Source organism: Meles meles, chromosome 16 (genome assembly GCF_922984935.1).
Source record: "Meles meles chromosome 16, mMelMel3.1 paternal haplotype, whole genome shotgun sequence".
NCBI classification, from domain to species: domain Eukaryota; kingdom Metazoa; phylum Chordata; class Mammalia; order Carnivora; family Mustelidae; genus Meles; species Meles meles.
This window is the reverse complement of record NC_060081.1, coordinates 40204244-40231201: the sequence shown is the minus strand read 5'-3', so window position 1 is coordinate 40231201 and position 26958 is coordinate 40204244. Positions and strand designations below refer to the sequence as shown.

Below are 26958 nucleotides of genomic sequence, written 5' to 3'. Positions count from 1 at the left end.
TGACCAGTGTTTATCTGGTGGGGGAGGGGAACGAGGAGACCAGGACACATGGATGATCGCTTTGCACTCTGTGCCCTTTTCAACAGTTTTGTTAAAAAGATTCTTACCAAATGCAGGTATTACTTCTTCTTCTTCTTCTTCTTATTATTATTATTAATTATTATTATTATTATTATTATTATTTTAAGAATAACCGTGGGAGGCCTGGGGGTGTCAGGTGGTTAAGTGTCTTGCTTGTGGTTCAGGTCATGATCTCAGGGTCTTAGGACTGAGTCCCCCATCAGCTCAGTGGGGAGCCTTCTTCTCCCTCTGCCTGCTTATACGCTCTCTCTCTCTCCCTCTCTGACAAATAAATAAATAAAATCTTTTTCAAAAAATGGCATGCCTGAGGGACTTAGTCGGTTAAGCATCTGACCTCAGCTCAGGTCGTGGTCTTAGAGTCCTGGGATCGAGCCCCACCTTGGGCTCCCTGCTCAGCAAGGGAGCCTGCCTCTCCCTCTCCCTCTGCCTGCCGCTCCCCCTGTTTATGCTCAGTCAAACAAATAAATTAAATATTTTTTATAAATAAATAAATAACCAAAAAAAGAATAAACGGGACTCGAGTTAGCCATAATTATTTGTTGATCTTCCCCCGACAGTGGAGAGAAAGAACGCTGAAGAGGAGGGAAAACCGAGGACGGCACAGCGCCTGCTCTCTGTAGCCTGTGAACCCATCCAGCATCCTCAAAACTGGGGTTTCTCAACATTAGCGCCCCTGATGCTAGAGACCAGATGTTTTTTTCTTGTGGGAGCTGTCCTGCACGCCGTAGGACATCCAGCAGCTTCGAGTCTGGCTTCTCCCTGCTAGATGGCATCTGCCTCCCAGTCGTGACAAATAAAAATATTTCCAGATATTTCCAAATGCTCCATGGGGAGGGGGCACAAAATCACCCCCGGTTGGGAACCACTGTACTGGGCCCACTCTGTGCAAATCCAAACACGAGGAAGTTTCCATTCACTGACCTCTCGACCTCACAGTGCAGCTGGTCCTCCACTGGACACATAACCACGCAAACGCGCCCCAGGATGTGGAGAGAGCAGACAGTATGCAGAGCAAAGGGCTGGGGGGCGGGGCGCAAGCTGCCTGTAGGAAGTGTTACTCACAGATCCCTGTGTGTGTAGGAAAGGGGCCTCCAGGCTCCTCTGAACCATCTGCCCATTTCACAGATGGAGGAAGAGGGCCCGGGGTGATGTGGCCAAAGTCACCCGGTGAATGATGGCCAGGTGAAGCTGGGATGATGCTATTCCCTATAGCATCCCAAGATGCCCCTTGAGATTTTCCTTGTTCTGTTCCACGTGTACCCTAGTGTGCCTCCGGAGTGATCACCTCCGATATCTCATAACTAGCCTCATATGTTTTCGACATTCACCCTGTCTTTCTAGATAAGCCTTCTCTCAGCTGTTCCCTAGCATGGCAGCAGGCCCTGCAGGAACCAGCTTGTTTGTGGACACAGGGGTGTCTCCTAGAGGCTGGAGGGTCACACCAGCAGCTGGCTGCCGCAGACCCAGACATAAAAATGTCCTCCATCCCTGTGCCTGTGGCCCCTTCAGCAGCCACAGGCAGCTGAGACCTGGGGAAACCCAGTTGATGAAACTCTCTGACTTCTCCAAAGAAGAGAGCAGCAGGGAGGAGTGGCAGGAAAATCAAAATCCACCTTGTTTCAACTCCTTGGGAAAGGCAGAGCAGAGGGAGCCTGGCCTTGGGCAATGAAGTCAAGTTAGTCGCTTCCTTCCTTCTGGTGTGAAAAGCTGGGTTGCCCTTCCCATAGTTAAAAATGCTGGCTTGAAGCCAGACCACCTTGGCTTAGAGCCCCATCCTCCTACTTCCTGGCTGTGTGATCTCAGACAAATTACTTAACCTCTCTGAGCCTGAGAAATGGCATCAGTAAAATAGACATGATAACAGTGACCTCTTCATAGTATCGTTAAAGTCAGCTGAGACAAAATATGTGACGTTCTTAGTACAGTGACCATCACGAGGTAACCTGAAATTACATGATATCGGCTATTATTGTATTATTAATGATAAATAGAGTAATAAATACTTTGCCATGGCTTGTGAGCTGGTAAGTGGAGCCCGATACTAATTTTCACAAATGAATTCCATTTTGGAGTTAAAGGGTTGAAAACTAATGAGAGATTGCTGGTCATTTGTATAACATCCCCCCCTACACACCGACATTCCATATTAAAAAATAAAAGGATCTTTTTTAAAAACACATTTGAAGGATGCCCGGATGGCTCAGTTGTTAAGCGTTTGCCTTGGGCTCAGGTCATGATCCCGGGGTCCTGGGATTGAGCCCCACGTCAGGCTCCCTGCTCAGCAGGAAGCCTACTCCTCCCTCTCCCACTCCCCCTGCTTGTGTTCCCTCTCTCACTGTGTCTCTCTCTGTCAAATAAACAAATAAAATCGTCAAAAAAATAAATAAGTAAAATAAAGTAAAAACACATTTGAATGGTCTTACAGCTCATCTGAACAGCTAAGACACGATGGCCCTGTCTCTTTTCCAGCTGCGGTGTTTTTCTCATTGATCAGAGAGAAATCCCCAAGGCCTGGCAAAGGAAGCTTTTAATTGCTCTGGATGGTCTGATTTTTGGCATAGCTGCTCAAGCGTATAATTGAGTGAGAGAGAGAGAGGGAGGGAGAGAGAGAATGAATCACTTCAAGATTGCTTTGAGATAAATATGTAGTCAGATCTCCCCCTTTCTGACCAGACCTAAAAGATAACCCAGGCACGGCTCCCACAGGCTCTGGGGAACAAGAGCACAAAGCAGGAATTTTCCTGATCTTTATCAAAAAAACAATGGATGATAGTAACCACCGCTACCCTTTGTCATTTGTGCTTGCAGTAGGTCGCATCTCCCCAGGAGCAGACCCTGGGACAACCTTTCCGCCAATCTGGTTTATTTGGAGGGAATCTCGGAAGCACCAGGAAGGGAATGGGAAAATGACATAGAGAATGCAAGTCAGCCAGTAAAGGACAAGTTACGAAGCAGGTTACCGCCCAGGCACCTTGAGCTTAATCCCCCTGAGAACTGTAGGGGCCAGTGAGGAACATATACTTCAGCATCATCTCCTCGGAGGGATGAGGCAGCTGCAGAATTTACACCCCAAGCCCCACCGGTCGTTGGGCAAGTGCTGCTCCTGGAAGGTACTTACTCCAGCCATCTCTAGGGCAGGCAGCCAGAAGAAGCCCTGGGACAAAGAGTCACAAGGAATATCAGGGTCTTCTGGAAAGGGCATGTTGTGGGAGAGGGCACCAACAGTGCCCCCAAAACAAGATAATCCCCAAATATAATGATTCCCCCGATTCCCCACTCAAAATATCTGAAGGATGTATGACATAACTGAATATATAATCTTTTCAAAGACGATGAAATAATTAAATATGTATTTCTAATAATTTATTTATTATTTACCATACATGCCTACAATCACATATGTGATCATCTATTCATTGACAAGATTTGCATTCTTCACCCTCCTACTCGGACTCCATCTCTTGCCGGCTCCTCAAACTAGAGCTTAGTGCTCAGGGTCTTCATTGTCATCGAAGCTACCTCCTGAGTCATCTGAGTTTCTGAACACATCGTCTTCCCTCCCCATCTCGTTCTTGGCGATACAGCGTCTTGGGGATCTGAAGGACACTTTTGATGGAATTTTTGTCCCAAGCCTGGAGCACCTCTTTGCACACCACCAGGAAAGCTGGCTTTTCTGTTCATCCCAGGCATGTCAATGCGCCATCTTCATAATGGAACCATGATGGGGCGCCATCTTCATAATGGAACCACCATGGGATGGCTTTCTTAAGTGTCCTTGAAAGACCGTTTACACTCCCCTTGCAAAGCCGTGATGCCACACCCTTAGGAGCTGTTTCCAAGTCTGGGTTAAACTTCTTAGCCTCCTTCTATCGATTTCTTCAGATGACCTTAAGAAGCGGCCATAGCAACCCTCAAGGGAGGTTGCAGGTGACCTGTCTCACCCAAACAGCACCTAGCCATTCAGCATAAACTAACTGAGGGCATCCCCACGACTTGAAAGATTATTGAAAATAAAGAGCTCCTTATCCCAGGGATCATCTAGGGAGTGGGGAACTTCATGGTGTACCCAAATAGTGGTCTTGGTAGTTGTATGCATGAACTCATATCATCTTTACAACCACCCCACAAGGTGGGTTCCCGTACCATCCTCATGTCACAGATGGAGAAACAGGCTCTGAGAGGCTTGGACAGCTGTGGAGTAACTCCAGCATGTGCTCGCCCTCCCTGTCCCTGCACTACCAGCCCAGCTGAGGAGGGTAGTGCATAGCTAGCTATACCCATGCACATAACTGGTAGTCTTCCTCCCCCATCAAGAAAGCCTAGGGTGAGGGCGGGGGAGCCTCAGCTGACCCCGCAGTGTGGCAGAGTCCTCTCTCTATCCTCCCTGGTCTTCCTGAGCTAGGGAAGCAAGAGGCAACCTCCACCACTCCAGCTGAAAACTTCCATGATTCAAGAATAGTTTTCTGGCCACAGGGATCTGGGTCTCCCTCCAAAAATGAGGCCCAAGACCATTTCAGATGGGCAGAAAAACGTCTGCAAGGGTTTTCAAAACAAAACAAAATATGGGGCATCTGGGTGGTTCAGTAGGTTGAACATCTGCCTTCAGCTCGGGTTATGACACAGGATCGAACCCGGCATCAGACTCCCTGCTCAGCGGGGGAGCCTGCTTCTCCCTCTCCCTCTGCCCCTCCCCCCACTTGTGCGCTCTCGCTCTCTCTCTCTCAAATAAATAAATGAAATCTTAAAAGAAAAAAAGAGAAAACAGAAAAACCTCGACACCCCCTTTCCTTTCTCTCTCACTGGTCAGTCAGTCACACTTGGTATGTTTGCTGACAGAGCAGAACCAGCAAGGAGTGTAAGGGGGAGGCGGAATTCAGCATGGTGTGCTAGGAAGACTGGGGACCTTGGAACCCCACAGGGCTGAGCTCACCACCTTGTGACACTCTAAGCCTCGGTTTCACCATCTGTAAAATGGGTACTGATTCCTACCTCAAAGAACGTGATGAAGATTTAAGTAGAAGGCAGCAGCAGACACTGGTCTAAGCTCAGGGATGGTGGGGGCTGCCCACAGGCTGCATGGCACAGACTGGGTCCCCACGTTGGGGGCTGGGAAGGTGCCTGAATGGAGAGATTAATGGCCGTAGTGGGGACCCAGACACCTAGCTTTTTGTCCTCTCCTGGGCAGGGGCATCTCTTCCAAACCCCAACACCCTCTCTTGGGTGGCAGAGGACGAACCTGTCTGCTAGAACTCCTCCCTCTCACCCCAGTGGAAAGCAGTCCAGTCCAGGCTGGGTGCCAACAGCCAAGTAGTGTGGGGGAGCGCCCTGGGGGTCGAGGATGCCCAGTGGACTCAATTGCATCGCTGGGTCCCAGGTAGAGTCTCCCGCTTTCTGGAAACCAAGATGTACAATGAGGTAAGAGGAAGAAATGAGAAAAGGAGAACAGAGCCACAAAGGGCCCCACGAGAGGGGGCACCTTGGAGCTTCAGACCGTTGAATTCCCACACGAAGCTGTGGGCATCCCAGAGGATGCGGAGGTCTCACTGGAAGGCTGCCCTTGGCCTTGCTCTCATATCTCTTCACAGCTATGATGTGCAGAGGGTTCTCGAGGGCAGAGTTTCAATTTTGCAAATGGATCCTCAGAAAATTGTGTCTCCCAGCTCCCCGCCACCAACCACGTCAGCAAAACACAGTCCCAAAGAGCAGTCTGCTGTCGGCAAAGCTGGGCGGCAGCCCAGAGGCCAAAGGAGACTCAGGAGGGGCTCTGTTTTAAAATAGCCGACGGCCGTGCCCTCCCACTGGTGACAATAACCAGACTGGGGGGGGGGGGCATTGGAGTCCCCTGCCTTATGAACACCTGAAGCCTACCGTGAGACAGGGAGCATCTTACAGGCCACCCAGAAACTCCAGCTCCTGTAGTTCTGTGTCCTCAAGAGGAAAATGAGAAGATCATGCGAGGTGGCTTCTGGAACCCTGCCCAGTTCTGAAATTCTCTAATTCCAGCGTTTTTCCCCACCTTCTTTGTAGGGTCTCCTCAGGGTTCTGCTAGGCTGGACCGCGGCAAGATGCCCTCACTCTGGACATAAAGGGATATGTGTCCTCTGTGGTAAACAGAGCTTATGGAACTCACGATTTGCTTTCAAGTCGACAGCTGTCATCTGGGGGCAGCCCTTTTCCTATTTGGGGGAGAGGGACACTCCCATCGTGTGGATCTGGGAGGCGGGGAGGTCCCTGCCTCCAATCCCTGGAGGCCAGGGCAAAGGCACAGGTTTTTGCCCAGAGGCTTGGCTAGCCCTGGCCAGGCCTTCAAATGTCGAGTGAGTGATAAAAACTCTCAGGAGCCCCTTGGGGTTCAGTCCGTGGTGTCGGCAGCGTGAGGCTGAGGTCATGGCCAGTGGCTACCAGCAGTGATGTCTAGCAGTGACGGTGTCCAGAGATGACCTCCAAGCCAGCTCATCCCATGCCTTTGCCTGTGGTCCCACCACCAAACCACCCTCCGCTGCAGTCCATCTTCCAAGCCCACAACTTTGGGCTCCCTGTAAATGTTATCAGCAACCCAGTAACCTCCAGTATGCTCTTTTTTTCTTTTTGCTTAAAGTTACCTACTGTTGATTTCTGTTGTTTGCTGCCTTCCAAAGGTTGACTGATGCAGTATGCCAAACCACCCTTTTTTAGTTTGAGTTAAATAATGTCAAGTAATACTCTTTTGGAGGGGTGGGGGAGGGAGATGCCTAGGTGGCTCAGTCGGTTAAGAGTCTGACTCTTGATTTGGCTCAGGTCATGATCTCAGGGTCCTGGGATCCAGCCCTGCTCAGCGGGGACTCTCCTTGAGATTCTCTCTCTCCCTCTGCCCCTCTCCCTGCTTGTGCTCTCTCTCGCTCTCTCTCAATAAGTAAATCTTTTTTTTTTAAAGAATAATTGGGGTGCCTGGGTGGCTCAGTGGGTTAAAGCTTCTGCCTTCAGCTCGGGTCATGATCTCAGGGTCCTGGGATCGAGCCTCGTATCAGGCTCTCTGCTCTGCAGGGAGCCTGCTTCCTCCTCTCTCTCTGCCTGTCTCTCTGCCTAGTTGTGATTTCTCTCTGTCAAATAAATAAAATATTAAAAAAAGAATAATTTAAGGGGAAGGATAAAACTATGATTCTCATAAAAATATAAGGCTTTTATTTAGGTCATTAATGAAGGATTGAGTTGAGGTGTTCTAACAGATTCAAAAGAGATTTCTTTTTTTCTTTAATTATTTTTATTAACATATCATGTATTATTTGCCCCAGGGGTGCAGGTCTGTGAATCATCAGTCTTACACATTCACAGCACTCACCATAGCACATACCCTCCCCAGTGTCCATCACCCAGCCACCCTCTCCATACCCCCTATACCCCCCAGCAACCCTCAGTTTGTTTCCTGAGATTAAGAGTCTCTTATGGTTTGTCTCTCTCCCTGGTCCCATCTTGATTCATTTTTTCCCTCCCTACCCTCCATGATCCCCCGCCCTGCCTCTCAAATTCCTCATATCAGAGAGATCATATGATACTTGTCTTTCTCTGATTGACTTATTTCACTCAGCATAATACCCTCTAGTTCCATCCACATCATTGCAAATGGTAAGATTTCATTTCTTTTGATGGCTGCATAGTATTCCTGTGTGTGTGTGTGTGTGTGTGTGTGTGTACACACACACACACACACACACACACACACACACCACTTCTTTATCTATTCATCTGTTGATGGACATCTAGGTTCCTTCCATAGTTCGGCTATTGTGGACATTGCTGCTATAAGTACTCGGGTGCACGTGCCCCTTCAAATCACTACATTTGTATCTTTAGGGTAAATTCCCAGTAGTGCAATTGCTGGACTGTAGGGTAGCTCTATTTTCAACTTTTTGAGGAACCTCGAAGGAGATTTCTAAGAACCACACACATACAGGTAATCAAAATGCTGACACAACTTTACAACTGGATGCAGACATCTGTCCACAGGGCGATAATCAATCGAGTTCCACTGGACGCAATTCCTGTATATTTCTATGAACACAAATAATTGGCATCATTATCCGTTTTCTATGACTAACAGAGTTGTAAAAATAGCTCTTAAAAGACATTGAAAGGCAGAGGTAGCCTGGGAGGGTCCCCTAGACAGGACACACAGTGATCTTTGTATTTCTCTTGTCCATTTAAAGCTTTTCACTAGTTTTCCCTGACAATAGAACAGGAGATGACCACATGGATAGAAGAGACGATGAAAGTTACACTCAGAGGGTCCCAGCCACTTAAGGCTGGAATTGTGTAGAAAATTCGGAGGAGATGGAAACTGAGATGGGTCTTCAAGGCTGACCAAGAGTGGAGCGGAAGGGCATTCTGGGTAGACGGGACAGGGTGAGCAGAAGTTTGGAGACAATAAGGAGCCTGGCATGTTCCGTTGGCAGAGTGCACCCATCCCACCCCCACTCCCCCCTTGAAAAGCTGCTTTGTGAAGAAACTGGCAGGTGACAGATTTGGAAATATAAACTGGGACATCCTTGAGGCTTATTACTGTGGCTCCCAGAGCTTATTCACAGTCTTACGGTAAGAGAAATAAGATGATAGAATTAAAATAGTGTAGAAACAGTCATCGGAAAGGGATGCTTGAAGGTACCCTCTCCCTTAGTCTGCTCATAGTACACAATTTTGGGGTACTTTCCTAGTGACTGTCTTTTGGGGGACTGTCTCCCCTTCCTTGCTGAGGAGGAAGAAGCAGACAACCGGGTTTGAAATGGACGACCCTCCCATTCTTCTCCAAAGGAGTGCAGAATTTATCCTGACCCCGGAATGGTAAGAACATATAAAACTGGGGTTCCAGTTGTTACCATGGCTACCCAGAGTCTGTCGCACACTGAGTTGGGGGAAGCAGAAGCACAGAATCTCGAGGATATAGTCACTCCGCAGGGAAATGGGAGCAAGTGGGCAGAGAATCGACCACAGCCCCTAGCTGCCTGGCAGCCCGTGGTCCCGAGACTGCGAGGGTCCTCCCGCAATCCAGGTGCCGAAGGGAGACCCATTCTCCCTTTGCGTCACCTGAATGGCTCTCTGCTCTTTGCCCCCAAGGCACCTTCCAAGAGTATCCCAGACCCGGAGCCATTGCTTCCCCAATATTCACGCTCCCTGCACGTTGGGCAAAGCATGCAGGAGCATTGTTGAATGAAGCCTGAATGAATAAATGGATCGTGAATGGTACAAAATTCCATCATGTCCCTTCTTTCTGGAAGACATGGGACATTCCACTTTACCTTCCTCTTGTTTGTTAATGAAACATCAATGGCTCCCTTGCACCGGGCACTCACTACGGGCGGGCACCATGCTCAGCTCTGCGCATTTCAGAAGCAGCAGGTAATGACAGGTTCGGAGCTGGGCTCTGAGCCAAGTGCTCTAGGTATAAAGCCTGGTTCTGCCTCTTACCAGCTGTGTGACCTTGAGAAAGTTACTTAACCTCTCTGGGTGCCAGCTTCCTCACTCACAGAATGGGAACAATAACTTATCTGCCTCGCCATGTTGTGGGGATTCAGAGTGCAAACAGGCAGAGCCCCTACAAGGACACCTGATACAAAGTAAATACTAAGATGCAATCTTCAAAACACACCGCTCAGGTAAATACTCTTATGATCCCCATTTCCTTGAAAGAAAAATGAAGTTTGGAGAAGTTAACTCTTCTCCTGAGCGCTGACCCATCATGGAGCTGAGCTTCAAGCCTCGGTCGATCCCAGGACCTGTTTGCCCAGCAATGATGCGATACAGCTTCAGTGTTTCTGGTGCGTCTGCGAGGTTCACAACACAAGATACTGGGGATAGAGATGTCATCCGACACATCCGGTCCCAGGCCTCATGAAGCCTGCCACCCCAGCCCCCAGCACCCTTGCTGGAATTGGAAGCCACTGGCCCTGTGAGCAGGCTTTGCTGGAGCCCTGTGCACCCCTGCTCCCTCGGTATGCACCCAATCCAGCCCCCTCCGAGGACTCAGGCCTGTGGACTGGACTGTTGACATGTCAGGGAAGGAAGGGGAAACCCATGGCAGGGGGAACACCCTCTGCGAGTGGCCCATGTCTCCGTGAGCCCATTGCCTCATCACTGTAGATGGCAATGTTTAGATCTTTTAGTAAAATACAGTCCTCCCTGAGTCACTCTGGAGGGGACCCCGCAGTCCAGCTGCATGGCCGTGCCTGGCTCCCTGCTGGTTGGTAGGAAAAGCTCAGCGCCAGCAACGGAACTTGCTGAGGACGCCACGTAGCACAGCCAGCCTCCCGGGCTCTGGCCCGTCCCACTCCTCAATCTGTTTCTCATTAGCTTCCAGAGCAACGCCCAGCTCCATTCAGGGCTGGGAGGGAGGGCTCGGCTTGGCAGTTCACCAAGACCGACAGACTCCCAGGCCTCCCTGGGCTGGGTTCTCTGCACCCAGCCCTGTCCAGCAGCACAGCTGACCACTTCGGGGCTCCTCTCACTCACAGGCGGGAAAAGGACTAACTAGAGTTTAGAGCATTAATCTTCCCAAGGAGGGCCCTGTTTTCAGGGACGGGAATTACGGTTTCGTTTTATAATAGCACAAGGGAGGGGGAGGCTGGAGGGGCCTCTCTCTATATTCTGGTTACTTGAAAGGCTGTCAGATTCCACAGTCTCCATGTGTTCATTGAGCATTTATTGAGCTCCGTCCCTGTGCCAGGCGCTGTTTGGGGGACCCACAGCCTCCTGCAGATCTAGGAGCTCTCAGACTCCAGAGGCAAAAAGATATGTAAAAATAAATAGCCACCAAGCAACAGATTGCTGGAAGCAATACGGAAGAGTACAGAAAGCGCTACAGCAAGGAGAGAGGACGCAGCTTCAAACTGACACGGTGAGGGCGGTGGGGTTGGGGGTACAGTTAGGAAACCTTCCTGGGGTGACAGGGAGGTGGGTCTTAGAGGAGGAATCCCACACGGACCGAAGACACCGCTCTTCCTGAGCTCTGGCATGAATGATAGGACCCACTTGCTCTGCAAAGGAAGCAGGCAGAACCCTTTGCCCCATTTGGCTGATGGAAAAGTAGAGCCACTAAGAGTAAGTGACAGCCTCCCCAAGAGCAGACTTTGAGGAAAGGGATCTTCTCTCCAATCCCCAGTCACCAGCTCTTTCTACTTCCAAACCCGACAGAAGTTTGCCAGGAAGGCAAAGGTGATGGGAAGAGCAAGGCTCAAAAGAGAAGCCAGAGCCAGCTGGCCACAGTCCTGGCATATGTTCTGAACTCCGTCCCATGTGGGCGCAAGGAGCCCACTTGGAAATGCCGGCACGCCCGCATCGCTCCCACAGTCGCAAGGCCAGATTTTGTCCGTGCAATTCCCATGACTGCCCTGAAGCAAGGCTCCTCACCACTACACATAGTTTAAAACCCTGTCATTCTAAAAGGAGCCTACTCAGGGAAAGAGGAGGCCTTCGCTGGCGTGGCCCCTTGCTGTGCTAGCGGAGGAAGCTAGCACCAGGAGGACAGAAGGGACACTGTCATTTATGGGACATGGAGAGCGCCACGCCCTCTGCTGGGACTTTCACAAAGATCGTTCCCTCCACCCTTAAAGACCCTCAGAGAAAACGTCACTGACACCGGGCAGAATGGAAACATCCATGTCAGAGCGGCATGGAATGAGAGTGGCTCAGAAGCCCAGCTCGGGCTGAGCCGTGCAGACATCTCAGGGAGTGGTGGAGAATCTTACCCTGTCTGCCTGCTCAATACTGCAGGAGGGCAGTGTGGGGAGGACAGGCCAGGGAGGCAGAGGGTCTGGTAGCAGAGCAAGATCTTGGTAGGGATGAGGTCAGAAGGAGGGAGAGGAACTGACCAGCTGCAGGGCAGGCAGACTGAGCAAATAAAGGTAGAGGATACCCAATTTCCTTAGAATTTCACATTAACCGGAAAAAATGTGTAGCATAAGATATCCTACAGTCTAGGGCCATGGCAATAGGGATGAAGAAGAGAAGGGGCAAATATTAAGATCTGATTTGGAGGTAGGCTCTGCGGAGACTGGCTTTGAATGGATGTGGACAATGAGGATGTGGGGAATTCAAGGATGAGCCCCGGACTCTAGGCCGGAGCACCTGCGTGGCTGAGGCAGCCACTAAGTGAGAAAGGGGGAAGAGCGGGGTCAGATAAACAAGGGGGAGGAAGGGTGCAGGCTCTGTTTCTGTTGATATTGAATGTTGGATGTCTACCTGAGCCCTAGGTGGAGGCTGCAGGGCTTAAAGAAAGGCCTGGCCAGGGAGCCACCGGCCCGCAGATGGCATTCAAAACCAGGGTTCTGGATGTGACAGCCTGGGGAGTGAGAATTGAGACACCAGAGACATGGGCCAGACCAAGGCCTTGAAGACCCTCACCCATTGAGGAGGACCACCACGGAAACTGAGTCAGAGCACCCAGGGAAGCAGGAGGTGGGTGAGAGAGCAATAGAGGGAGTTTCTAGAAGGCAGAGATTGACCACGGCGGGTGCTGCAGGCGGGCCTGGTAAGACAGGGGAGTGGAAACCAGTGTGCAGTGGACAAAAGAAAGAATTTGGGGGGCACCTGGGTGGCTCAGTGGGTTAAGCCGCTGCCTTCAGCTCAGGTCATGGTCTCAGGGTCCTAGGATCGAGTCCCACATCGGGCTCTCTCCTCGGCGGGGAGCCTGCTTCCCTCTCTCTCTCTCTCTCTCTGCGCTTGCCTCTCTGCCTACTTGTGATCTCTCTCTGTCAAATAAATAAGAAAAAAAAAAAAGAATTTGGGCTGTGCATGCAGGGGCTCGTGTCCATCAAGAAATCCTGCAGGGTAGCGGGGCTTGGGGTGGGGTCTGCACTGGTTTCCATCTGTGACCCTTGGGGGCACCTCCCCGCCTGGAGCCGTAGAGATGACTCTTGACCACCCTCCAGGTGGCGGTGGGACCCCAGACAAATCCAGTGGAAACTATAAACAAGGCCCTTTTAAAAGGTGTGTCTGGGGTGCCTGGGTAGCTCCATCAGTTAAGGGTCTGACCCTTGATCTCAGCTCAGGTCTCAACCTCAGGGTCATGAGTTCAAGTCCCACACTGGGCTCCATGGTGGGCGTGGAACTTATTTTTTAAAAAAAGGGGTGGTATATCAAGGGACACAGAAGGATATGAGGGACAACCACACCGTGGTACCCACACACGGTGCTCCTGACATGCACAAAAGCATGGATGGATTTCAAAACCATTATGGGAAGTGAAAGAAACCAGACTCAGAAGAACATCTGTGGTATGAGTTCATTTATAAGAGGTTCTAGAAAACAGAACTAACCAAAGATGAAATAAAGATCAGAAGAGCAGCTGCCTCTAGGGGCAGGGTGGGGGTGAATTGGCTGGGCAGGGGCATGAGGGAAGCTCATGGGTGATGGCAGCGATCTCCATCTTGATAGGGGTTGAGGTCACACGGTGTCTGCATTTGTCAAAATTCAGTAAACAGTACACTTAAGATCTGAACATTTCATCGCATATGAATTCTACCTGAAATGAAGGAACTGCATTTATTCAACAGTATTTAATGATATACACATTGAAAATTTTTTTTAAAAATGATATATACATTGAGATGTCTGGGGCCGAGGTGTACTGATGTTTACAACACCTCTTTAAAAATATAGAAAAATAGGGGCACCTGGGTAGCTCAGTGGGTTAAAGCCTCTGCCTTCGGCTCAGGTCATGATCTCAGGGTCCTGGGATCGAGCCCTACATCGGGCTCCCTGCTCAGCAGGGAGCCTGCTTTATCCCCCTCTCTCTCTCTGCCTGCCTCTCTGCCTACTTGTGATCTCTGTTTGTCAAATAAATAAATAAATAAATAATCTAAAAATATATATAGAGAAAAATAACATGGAGGGGGGCCCAGGTGGCTCAGTCAGTTGAGGATCTGCCTTTGGCTCAGATCGTGATCCCAGAGTCCTGTGATTGAGCCCCACATTGGGCTCCCTGCTCAGCGGGGAGTCTGCTTCTCCCTCTCCCTCTGCCCCTCTCCCAACCTGTGCATGCACGCAAGCATGCTCTCTCTCTCTCAAATTAATATATAGGATCTTTTTAAAAAAAAAAAAGAAAAAGAAAAGAATAATAAAATGGAGTCATGAAGGGACAGAGAGACAGACAGATAAATGATGAAGGAAACAGAGTACAACCTTATCCAGGTGTGGGGATAGGGGTGTTCACTCTTTTTCAAAATTCACTCAACTTTTCTGTATACTAGAAATTTTTCGTGGTAAAAAGTTGGGGGGAAGTAGAAAAACAATGTGAGAATACCTGCCAGCCAACCCAAATATATATGTTGACAGACAGAAGAGTTGGTGGTTGCCAGAGGCAGGTGTGGAGATGAGGGAAATGGAGGAAGGGGGTCAAAAAGCATCAACTTCAAGTTATAAAATAAATAAGTTCTGGGGATGTCAGGTACGGCATGGCAGCGATCGTTCACAATACCGTGTATTGGAAAGTTGCTAAGAGAATAAAAATTCTCACCACAAGAAACAAATTATAAATGTGTGTGGTGTTGGATGTTAACTGGACTTACTGGGGTGATCCTCTTGGAATATATACGAATATTGAGTCGCTGTGTCGTCACCTAAAACTCATATAACGGTATATATCAATTGTATTCCCATTTAAAGACAAACAAGGAGGGGCGCCTGGGTGGCTCAGTGGGTTAAGCCTCTACCTTCGGCTCAGGTAGTGATCTCTGGGTCCTGGAATCGAGTCCCGCATCGGGCTCTCTGCTCAGCAGGGAGCCTGCTTCCCCTCTCTCTGCCTGCCTCTCTGCCTACTGGTGATCTCTGTCTGTCAAATAAATAAATAAAAGTTAAACAAACAAACAAAGAAGGATTCACGTTGAGCCCACACTGTAGGTCCCGCAGAGAGATGAGTAGTGCTGACACAAGGCCTCAGAGCCTGAGGTGCCCCCCTGAGTGGTGGCCCACCGAATGGACTCAGACTAGAGAACTGTCACTCTCCCTTCTTACAGGGGCTACACAGGGCCAGAGGCCCAGGAGTGAGATTAGAACGAAGGAGAAAAGCACACATAGGTCTGCCGGGAACGGATTTAAAGAGGTAAGTCTCTGGAGCCTGCGGGGAGAGCCAACAGCCACGTGGGCTGGCCCCAGGACCTGGGATTGGGCTGTTCCACACATCCTAAGAAAATTAAATGCGCTTGGGCTTGGGGGCAGCTGCTCCAACCCCGTGGTGGAAATATGCCCCCATCTGATTTGCCCACAGGTCAGGGGTTTTGAATAACATTCCAGCCCCTCTGTCTATATTTCAGAAGAGTAGGAAACCCAGAATCTCCACCCACCCCACACCAGGATGTAGCCTTAGAGACATTCATCACAGTGCTATGGTAAGAGTATAAGTTTGCCAACAGCTGAGGTGTACATGCGGCCTCCGCTTAAGTCCTTTATGATGGTTTATGAACGCAGCGGGATTCTATACAGCTACTGAAAGTGAGCGAGGTAAATCTACGTGTCGACTTTGAACAGCCCAAATCTTAATATAATGTAAAAACAAAAATATATATTACATATATGTATTTTATATATATTACATATATGCATTTTATATATATACATATATATGTTGTATATATATAATTTAAAAGATTTTATATATTTATTTCAAAGAGAGAGAGCATAAGCAGGGTGGGGGAAGGGGTGGGCAGAGGGAGAGGGAGAAGTCCCCACTGAGCAGGGAGCCCAACGTGGGACACCATCCCAGGACCCCAGTATCAGGACCCAAGCCGAAATCAGAGGCTTAACCAACTGAACCACCCAGGCACCCTATATATTTGTTTTGTATGTGTGTGTGCATATAAATACATATAAATATGTATATATAAATATATGTATATATAAATAAATATATATATACAAACCAGATTTTAATGTTGTGTGTGTGTATCCCATTCATATATAAAATATATGGCTAAACGTGTATGGATATGAATATAAATACTTATTAATTAATTATAAATTGCAAGTTATGGACCCCAAATTCATATGTTAAAACTCCAACCCCCCCGCCGTGTGATGGCATTAGGAGGTGGAACTTTGAGAGGTAGTTAGGTTAGGTTCAGAGGAGGTGGTGAGAGTGGAGCCCCCAGGGTGGGATTAGTGCCCTTGGCCAAAGAGCAAGAGATTAGAGCCCACGCTGCCCACGTGGAAGGGACACAGAAAGAAGACGGCCGTCTGCAAACCAGGAAGAGGGCCCTCACAGACGTCAAATCTGCCCGTACCCTAACCTTGGACTTCCCAGCTTTCAGAACTGTGAGAAATGTTTGTTGTTTCAGCCACTCAGACTAGGGCATGTTTGTTAATATAATATATATAATATAATATAATATATAATATAATACTAACAGCCCAAACTAAGAGTACACAAATGTACATGCACACACAGCACCATAGCAAAGTTCCCTGAAATGCTAATAACCGTTACTTCCCCACGATGGAATCTGAATGTTTTTTTCTTCCCTTTCTTCCTGGTCATTTTCTGTATTGTTTAAAATTTTCACTATCAGCAAATTCAATTTTTTTTTAAAATTTTATTTTTTCAGTGTTCCAAGATTCATTGTTTAGGCACCACACCCCCTGCTGGCCCAAGGGAACCTTCTCCTGGGACGGCCTGCCTCTACCCTGGAAGCGAAATGGGCTTCGTCCCACCCTGTCTCTGTGGGGCCTCAACACTGCCCACCGCACCAGGGCTGCTCCATGGAAAACCTGTCTTGGAGCCTCCCAGCCTCCTTCCCCACCCCCGTGCCCCAGGTCCTGGGTCCCACAAAGAGAGCCTGTGTTGGGGCTGGTGGCGCTGAGTGAGCAGACAGCCCACACCTCCCCTGTGCCACTCAGCACAAAGACTGGTCTGTGTGCCCCGCCTGGAGGGCCCACCGCCTCCCTTCCTCTGCCAGGCACTGGGACATGGCCATGGGAGTCTCCCGGGAGCCTCGGCTCAGAGTCTGCGGCAGCCCAGGTGGCCCCAGAGACAGAGCCACGCTCCAGTGAGCCACTGGATAGTCAGATAGCCTGGCTGGGCTGTGGGCTTTCAGAAAGTACCAGCTGGTTCCAGGCTTGCTGGCAGAATGTGGGCAGCCCCCAGCCTCTCAGAAGCCCCTTGCCCTCTCCAGGTTCAGTCCTGTTGGCCGCTGAAGACTTCTATCGAGGTGTCTCTTAAATGGGGTCCCCGCCAGCAGCCTTCCCACACCCCCCAACCCACCCTAAATAACACAGCAGTGATGGATACAAAGACCCGCACCAACCCCACTGCTACAGACAACAGCCAACACTCAAAGTCCTCATCTCCATCCACTGTCTCATCTCGTCCCCTCCTTGGTCCCTGTGGCCCAGGTCCCATTTGACTTCAAGCTCCTGAGATACCCGTGCTCAGGGGGACAAGGAGCACCCTTCCTGGGGTCCTCTCCAACTATTAGAGTTCTTCCCAACCATGCTAACCATTCAAACCCCATGTCTTCCAGTCTTCTCCATTCCCTCCAGTGTGAGGAATGGTCTCTCCATCAACCTTCATAGAGCACCTACTGTGAGCCAGGCACGGTCTCCTCTATGAGGCCCCAGAGTGCTTTGCACTTCTGCGTTAGCGCCCCTAAGGGTGGATGTTAATTCATCGGGTGCCTTGTCCTCTTCACCTTTGTGCCCACAGCAGGTGCTTGTAGGTGGGGCTTCAACTAAAGACACTGTTTCCCCTCCATGGAGCCCTCAGCAACCATCAGGGCCCCTGCCCACCCCTCAGCCCTCCTGTGAGAGCCCGCACCTAAGAAGACAGTTCCGGGGGCACCTGGGTGGCTCAGTGGATTAAGCCACTGCCTTCGGCTCAGGTCATGATCTCAGGGTCCTGGGATCGAGCCCCACGTCAGGCTCTCTGCTCCGCAGGGAGCCTGCTTCCTCCTCTCTCTCTGCCTGCCTCTCTGCCTAGTTGTGATTTCTCTCTGTTAAATAAATAAAATATTAAAAAAAAAAAAAGAAAAGGCTAAATTCTACCTCCAAAGCTAATACAAAAAAAAAATGTTTAAAAAAAAAAAAAAAAAAGACAGTTCCGAGGGAAGAACACTGGTCTCACCTCCAGCACCGGCCACGGCTCTCCCTCTCCAGCTGAAGTCTCTCTCAGCTGCTCAGCCTGAGCCCAAACAGTGTAGAAGCTGGAGATTTAATTTAATTCTGCCTGGAGCCAGCCACCGCCCATCAGGAGTTGGTAGATAAACCCTGCAGCTTCCCTTTCCCAGGGAGACAATCCTAAGGTGTATTCTACCTGGGTCCTCAGCATGGAGTCCCAGGTGCCCGCGCTTGTAACCGCCCACGAACCCACCCACCATCGGCCTCCTGTTTCCTGTCTCCCTTCCCCCACTCTTCTCCTCATGCTTCTGGAATCATTCAGCAAATATGCTGCCCGGACCCACGTCAGGGCTGGGAGTGTGCTTTGGTACAGCATAGCATTCCAGGCCTTCCCCAGGCCTCCAGGCCAACCCCCTGCCTGGGTCACATGGATCACAAACATTTGTTCCCTGCCCGTTATGTATCAGGCTGCAGTGATTTGGGGCAAAGAGAACATCCGGTGTGCCCCCTGCCCCCCCTTTCCCTAGCTCTCATTGTGAGGGAAGGGAAAGGACAAAGAAAGCAGAAACCAGGAGAAGAAGTCGTGGGAGAAGGGGCAAAGGGAAGAGCGGTAGAGAGGGGCCATGTGATCAGGTACCACTTCCTGGGGGACACGTAGGAGTGTCTACCCCCCTGGGGGTGAGCCGCTGGGTCCTGGCTCGCAGGCACCCTCGATGGCTTCCCTAGAAAACCCTTCTGACCTCACTTGCGCTCTGCTTCCCAGCTCATTGCCTGCCCTGCCCGCACCCTGGAAAGCTGAGCCTGGGAGATCAAGTTCTAGTACTCTTGCTGTTGGATCCAGCCTGCAGGACACGCCGGCAGGAGACTGGTAGGTGGATGGGGACGGGGTGGGGGGTGCAGGGAGCATGCACGGTATTTATCCAGATCCTCCACTCCTCCCTCAGTCCCCATAACCTGGCAGCGGCTCTTTCTCCCCTGGCCCTTCCGGTGGAGCAGGCAACATCTCCCACAGCTGCTGGGGTGCCTCAGCGCCTTAGGCTAGTTCCCCTCACTCTGCCCGCCCAGCTGTAAGCGGCCCCTCTATTCAGAAATCGTCCTTCATAATCCCCGGCGAGTAGCTGCACCTGTCACATTGTCACACAGACCTGGACGACATCCGGCGCCGGCAAAGTAGCAAACGTTCAGTATCCAACCCAGAGGACCTCGGTTCGACTCACCACTTACTTCCAAGTTCTTGCCTTCTCTTAGCCTTCATTTCCACATCTGGAGAATGGGTATGATCATAGCCAGACTAACCGCCTTGGTATTCTCAGCGTGGCAGAGGACAGACCCACAGGGGAGATGAAGCGGGAATTATGGAAAGGCCCTGGGGACCCCGACAGGGAGGAGGAACTAGACACGGGTACTGGTCGCTGGTTCTTTTTGTCCCTCTGCATCCACAGGGCTCTCCTGCTTTCCCCTCCGCCACACCTCGCATGGGGCCAAATATGGTTTCCCCTCAACTCATGAGTTTGTGTATTCTAAATAAATATAGGCTGTATTCCTCCAAAAAGGGCTCACACTTGCCTATTGTACGGCAACCACCAGGAAGCACAGACCCAGATTCGGCAGCTCCCTGCCTCCAGCCTTCCTGCAGACCCTGGACAAGGATTTACTCCGTGGACCTGTCCCTGAGCCTGGCACGTGAGCCTGTTTTCATGGCAACCATCACTGGTGTCTGGAACATAGGTCCCTTCCCCAGAACCATCACCCAGCATCCCTTTTAAAGTGGGGGACCGACTTATTCCCCACCTCAATCTCCCCTCCCCACCCAGCCCTGATCTGGCTTTTGCCAGAAGCCTGCCACTCCCTCTCCCATCCTGCTTTGACTTACTCCAAGCTTTCTGAAGATCCCTCCTTGGGGATGAACCCATCTCCAGTCTGGCCCGTGTTCCCTGGCAGCTGTGATTTTCAAAAGGCAGTTGATTCTTGCACTGAGATAAGCACAAAGCTACTCCTCTCTCCTCCTCCAAAGGCCAGCTCTGCTTTTTAAGTTCAAACAATAGCGATTCAATTGAACACACACATCTACTTCTCTCCTGAGGCCTTCAAGAGGGGAAGAGGATACCACAGAACTTTCTTAAAACATTGCACAAAGTAAAATTTTGAGTATCACGTCAGCCACAGTCCCTGGGGAGTCAGATGGCAGCACTTCAACTGGGCAATTTGAGGGAAGTTTGATAAAAACACCCCTTTACAAAGATGCGGGTGGGATTGAGGAAACCAGTGTAGGGTCATGTGGAAGGCAGCATAAAGGGACCATGCCCAAGGGTGAGGGACTGATTACTGGAACCCAAAAAGAATGACAGCGTGGAGGGGGTCCTGGACAGGAGCTGGGGACTTCAGGGGACAGATGCACATAACCTTGAGGACTCAGAAAGAAAGCTGGGGGCCAGGGCAGGCGAGGTGGTGCAAATACCCAGATGTCACTTTCCTCTTGCCCTCCAGATAGCCTCTCCTTGGGTGGACCCAACTCGAGGCTAGATGTCATGGCTGCCATTGATACCAGCTATGTGTCCAGCATCCGAGGACACGAGTCACAGTAGACAGGGATCAGGGAGGGCTGGGAGGAGAGCAGGAAGGGAGAGCAACGGAAGGTAATTTCCCACAAATGCTTTGAAAGTATGCAATCTGATTAGAAATTATGAATTTAGTGAACAAAAACTAGGGAGTGATTATTTGCACAACTAAATGATTTTATTTTGGCTTTCACATTTTCTGTTAGTTGCCTTTATTTTATTTTTTTAAAGATTTTATTTATTTATGTGACAGACAGAGATCACAAGTAGGCAGAGAGATAGGCAGAGAGAGAAGAGGAAGCAGGCTCCCTGCTGAACAGAGAGCCCGATGCGGGGCTCGATCCCAGGACCCTGGGATCATGACCTGAGCTGAAGGCAGCGGCTTTAACCCACTGAGCCACCCAGGTGCCCCGTTAGTTGCCTTTAAATAACAAACGTCCCCTGCCATTAAAATATGGTTCCACTTATGGCAAACTCAGCTTCCTCAGAGCTGTTCAGGACCCCAGACATTCAGGTACAAACAAGAATGGCACAAACTTGGGTTGGCTTTAAGTTAAGGACGCCTCTTGTAAATGTCCCCTCTGGCAACCGAGAAGGGCTTGCTGAAAGGGGGAACAAACTCTGGAAGGCCACAGAATGCCAACCATCCATTCCACACACACACAAATTAACCTACAAAGGTCACCCCACTGTAAGTGCCTGAGCCCTGATCGAAAACACCAGCTTGTTCTCCCCAGCGACTCTCACAGATATTCTGGGCGACCTTCCACCCTGAACTGTGATCTTTACACACCCGATCAGCAAGGTCTTTCCCAAAGGTGTTCTGTCTTGATGGTCCCTCCCATCAGGAACACCCACATCTGCCGTATGCACCCCTGCCTTGGCTGACCTGGCAGCTGGCCAGTCTTTTCCAAGGAAAGTCCTTCTAAGGGGATTTTTCTCTGTTCCCAGAGTCACAGCTATGACACAGCCCTGCAAAGTCGTGCCTCGCTAATAACTGAGCATATGACACCCATAGGGATCGGTTCATCATTCAGCTGAGGGTTCTGGTCCAGTCCAAGACCCAAGACGCCCACACAGCCCCGGGCCAGCAGACATGTGGCTGAGTCCAGCATCTTGAAACCCGCCCCAGGACAGCACGTCAGCCAACACCGACATGCTGGACATGATCTCAAGGACAGAAGTCGGGAAACAGACGAATCCCAGTGTGCCTGCAAGACTGCTTTAAACATGTTGTGCTCAGACCCTCTCCTTCTGGTTTAATCCCTTCCTGCCTCATGCTAATTAATGGAGAATGATGGCTTCATCAACTTGGAAAATGGATCCAGAAAGCACCAGCCTCAACCAAGCAAGGACAAACTGCCACCAAGGTCAGAAGACTCAGTGTGTTTTTAAAAAGATGTTTTGAACCACAGATCTTTTCAGGCAAATCCCAGCAAAATCTCTTCCTTGACACTATCTCTGAGATGGCAGGTTGGGTGCGGGCGGGGGCACGGAGGCTTACTGCGGGCCCATTCAGCAACACCTCCCGTGCCCTCTTGAAACACCCATTGTTCGCTGGCGTGGTGGCCGTGGACCGGCCAGTCCGTTATGTCATATTTCCTCAATGGAGGCCATTGTCTCCTGCCAGCAGCACACGGCTCTTGTCCTCACAATGCTCTGTCCTCCCCCCGAGCCCAGCTCCGTTGGGGAGCGTAATGGGATCCTGGTGGGGCTCAAAGGAGGCCTTCACTCCCTCCCAGCACGTGCAAGCGTCCCACTGGCAGGACCGAGGAGGGGAGCTCTCTGTCCCCGAACTGGGGCCGGAAGTTGGCCAACCCAAGTGAGGGCAGATTCCACCCACCCTCCCGCTCCAGTCGCTCCTGATTTGCTTCTGGCCTCAAGAGGCCACCTCCCACGTCACATAGGGCCGGTCTGCACGACTGGCTGTGGAAACGCCAGCGTGTGACCAGGCCAGGGCAGGCATGGCAGCTCTCACCTGGCTCTCCCTGGGGTCACTCCCTTTGGGGAGGGCCAGCTGCTGGACTGTGAGGACACTCTGGTGACCCTGTGGAGAGGTCCACAGGTGGAGAATTGAGGCCTCCTGCTCTTGGCAGGCAGGAAGTTGCCATCCACGGGAGTGAGCCATTATGGAAGCCCACCCCCTAGCTCCAGTCAAGCCTTTGAATGAGGAAGAGAAGGAGAAACAGGCTTCCCGCTGAGCAGGGAGCCTGACGCAGGACTGGATCCCAGGACCCTGGGATCATGACCTGAGCTGAACGCAGCCGCTTAACTGACAGCGCCACCCAGGTGCCCTGACCCAGCGCTTCTTGATGCCACCCTCATAAGCCACCCGGAGCCAGGCCTGCCCTGTGAAGCCTGCCTGGACTCTGGACCCACAGAAACTGAGACATTAAATGATTATCGTTGTTTCAGGCCACTGTGTTTTGTTACACGGGGTCATTTCTTTCACAGCATTGGCGAGCTTAATACTCCGGGTAGTAAAGGCCAGAGAGGTCAATCCCTAGAGGCTCAGAGCAGAGTGAAGATGGGCAGAGAACAGACCTGGAGGGGAAAACTCATTCAGCACGCTTGGTTTCCTGATCCTTTACCAGGGGCCTCTTATTTGAAACAGAAGGAAGGAGGTGTTAAAAGTGGAATGAAGTTGTCCAATGAGCTCTGACCTGCAGTGAGCACGCAGGACCATCCCCTTCTGTGAGCGAGACACTATCCTCCCCACAGAGTGCTCCAAGTCATGTCCTTATAAAAAACGACACCACACCACTGACTACTAAAACCCCAAATTCCTTTTCCTATAAACTACTGCCCAGTCAGAGCCCCGCAACCAGCGTTTGGACAAAGGATTTCTCTTTTAAATTCTAGCTTCCTCTCTCGTGAGCTGCATCTCAACTTTATTCTAAAGGTTCAGTCCATCCGAATAACTTTCATCTCAATGCAGCTGTCACAGTCGGTCTTCCCTCCCACACCGGGTCACCTGCACATCTGGTGCCAGCGTTCCTTGCCATCTGCCTCCAGAAAGCTGACTCAGGGGCACCTGGGTGGTTCAGTGGGTTAAACATCCAACTCCTGATTTCAGCTCAGGTCATGATCTCAGGGTCGGGAGATCGAGCCTCACGTCAGGCTCTGTGCTCTGTGGGGAGTCTGCTCCGGTTTCTCTCTCTCCCTCTCCCTCTGTCCCTGCCCCCCCCCACCAAAAAAAAAAAGTAGACTGACAGTGACCTGAACAGAGTTAACCCCTGTGCCGTTTAGCACTCCTCTGTGGACTCCCCTATTGCCCAGGTAACAGAGACCCCTTAACAATGTGCACTTGGTACAGAGTTGTACGAACTGCCATAAATCCCCTGGAAACACTCATTGTGAATGCATTTGCCCAGCCTTTATTACAATGGGCTTGCTGGGACACTCAGGGACTCAGTCAAACGTCTGCCTTCAGCTCAGGTCATGATCCCAGGGTCCTGGGATTGAGCCCCGCGTCAGGCTCAGTGAGGAGCCTGCTTCTCTCTCTGCCTGCTGCTCCCCCTGCTTGTGCTCGCTCTTCCTCCCAAATAAATAAATAAAAACTCTTTTTCAAAAAGCTAAAAAATAAATAAATAAAAAATAAAGTGGGTTTGCTCGCTCCATCCACCCGTGCCATGTCTACACAGGAAGTCACCTTGCTTGTGTATTAGTTTCCTTCAGCTGCTGTAACAAACTACCACGGGCTGGGGGGCTTCATACCATAGAAATCCATCCTATCATAGTTCTGGAGGCCAGACATCTGAAATCAAAGCTTCTGCAGTGCTGTGCCCCTTCTGGAGGCTCTGGGGGAGAAACCATCCCCACCTCTCCCATCTTCTGGGGGTCACTGGCATACACTGGCTTGTGGCTACATGTCCCACGTTCAAGTCCAATGCCTTCTAATCTTTCTCTGCTCTGTCTTCACATCCCTTTTCTTCTGCTGAGTATCAGACCCCCTCTGCCTGTTTCTTAAAAAAGATACTTGCAATGGCATTCAGGGCCCACGCAGGTAATCCAGGATAATCTACCATGTCAAGACCCTTAGTCACAACATTTGAGACCCTTTCTTCCCTATGACATTTGCAGGATACAGGGATTTGGCCTTGATATCTTGGGGACGGTCATTATTCAGCCCACTACAGCTTGGCAGGCTCACCCCCTCCTCCAAGCTTTCCCACGTGGCCATGGCGTTCTTTTTGAACAGTTACAGATAAACTATGTCATGCTCTGTTCTATCATCTTCCAAAAGTCAACATAGACTAGACATCACCTGTCTCTACTTTTTGGAATCCACCCAATACCTGTACTTCCCTGGGTGACATCAATCTAGACATAAAAATGGAGTCATAATTAGCAAAAACAAGCTTTTCTTAAATCTGCCATTATTGCTGGCTCTCCAGCCTCCTAGAAATAAATGTCGGGAACCCCGGTGGGGGGGGGATGAAGGGATCCCTGGCTGGCTCAGTTGGCCAAGCATGCAACTGTTGATCTCGGGCTTGTGAATTCGAGCCCTGCGTTGGGTGTAGAGATTACTTAAAAATTAAAAAAAAAAAAATCTTTAGAAATATGAGGAACCCCTAAAGTGTATCTCTTAGACAGGGGGCAGTCTAGAAATTAAGGTCACAGTTTCTCAACTCAGACTGCCTGGGTTTGAATCCCGGCCCTGTCACCACGGTCAACTGTATTTTCCAAAGATGGCCACAAAAATATCTCACATCCTACGTGTTCTTTTTGCATCAAGCTGTGGAGCCCATTTCTACACTCCTGTGAATCTGGGTGAGCCCCTACATGCTTTCTCCAACAGAATATGGTGCACCTGACCCATCCATGTCCATAGAATATAATGCATATGACACTGGGCCATTCCCAAGCAAAGCCTCTAACTGGACTCTCATTTTCTTATTCCTGCCTTTCGGAGTGTTCATTCTCGGGATACGGATCTCTGAAGGCAGCCAGCATGCTGTGAGGAAGCCCTCGCCACACAGAGAGACCACTTAAAGATCCCTGGCTGATGCCCCCGTCGAGATTCCAGCATGGGAGTGAGCCATGGTGGGTGTCCAGCCCAGGGGAGCCTTCAGATGCTTCCACCCCGCCCCCCAAACATCTGACTGCAACCGCACAGACCCGGCTGAGCTCGGTTGATCCACAGAATGATGAGTGATAATAGGTTGCTGTCTTTAGCCATTGAGTCTCGAGGCAGTTTATGATATAGTAATTGACACTCAAACGAGCCACTTTGGAACTGCGTAACCTGAAGTATGTGATGAGTGTTAGTTAAGAAGCAGACCCGGCAACAAAGACTTGGTCGTTGTTTATCTGTGTGGCGGTTCCAGGAACTACAGGTGAGAGAGTGGGGGGCGGTGAGAACAGAAAGAGGGAGGCAGGAAATAGAAGAACACTTACGAGCAGGTGAGCACTGTGACCAGTCCTTCTGGGGACCCTCTGAGAAAGTCCAAAACTCGTCTCACAATTGTCTCAACAAGAAAAACGGTGCAGCCACTGTGAAAAACAGTACGAAGGTTCCTCAAGAACTTAAAAATAAAATTACCATACGACCCAGCAATCACACTTCTGGGCATATGTCCAAAATAATGGAAAACGGAATCTCAAAGAGATATTTGCATACCCACGTTCAGCATGGCATTATTTCACAAAAGCCAAGAGCCAGGTGTCCGTCGATGGATGAATGGATAAATAAGATATGGTATACAGCTACAATGGAATATTCTTCAGCCTAAAACATAAGGACATTCTGTACCATGCCACCACCTAGACGCACATGGAGGACATCATGCTAAGTGAAATAAGCCCATCACGGAAGGATAGATACTGCCCAATTCCACTTATGCTATGTAACGTAGTCAAATTCATAGAAACAGAAAGTAGAATGGTGGTTGTCGGGGCCTGGGAGGGAGGGGGGAAAAGGAGACTTGTTCAGTGGATATAGGGTTTCGGTTTTACAAGACGAAAAGCTCTCGAGACCTTTTGCACAAGATGCATATAGTTCATACTACATACTGTAAACTTAAAAAATAGTTAAGATGGTAAATCTTACATAATGAGTTTTTTGACCCAATTAAAAAAAAAACTGTCTTATCAAGGAGCAAGCAAATTAAGGTATTTGCCACCAATTCCCCGGTTAGAGGGTCACTCCCAAGGCCAAAGAATGTCCCTGAAAAGAGATGCAGGAAGCCATGAGCACAAATGGGGGCCTCTGGGGTGACCTTCAGGTGCCCAAGGACATGGGGTG

The 26958-nt window shown here is 50.1% G+C and overlaps 1 long non-coding RNA gene across 1 annotated transcript in view; it reads right to left on the bottom strand.

Annotated features, from left to right (window-relative positions):
* LOC123926438 overlaps positions 1 to 26475 on the bottom strand; it is a 40856-nt gene extending 14381 nt beyond the window's left edge. Inside the window, exons 1-2 of the long non-coding RNA XR_006815265.1 lie at positions 26335 to 26475; positions 26112 to 26207 (exon numbers count right to left, since the gene is read on the bottom strand). This is a non-coding gene — a long non-coding RNA (uncharacterized LOC123926438). The remainder of the gene's footprint in view (positions 1 to 26111; positions 26208 to 26334) is intronic.
* Between the last annotated feature and the right edge of the window lie 483 nt (positions 26476 to 26958).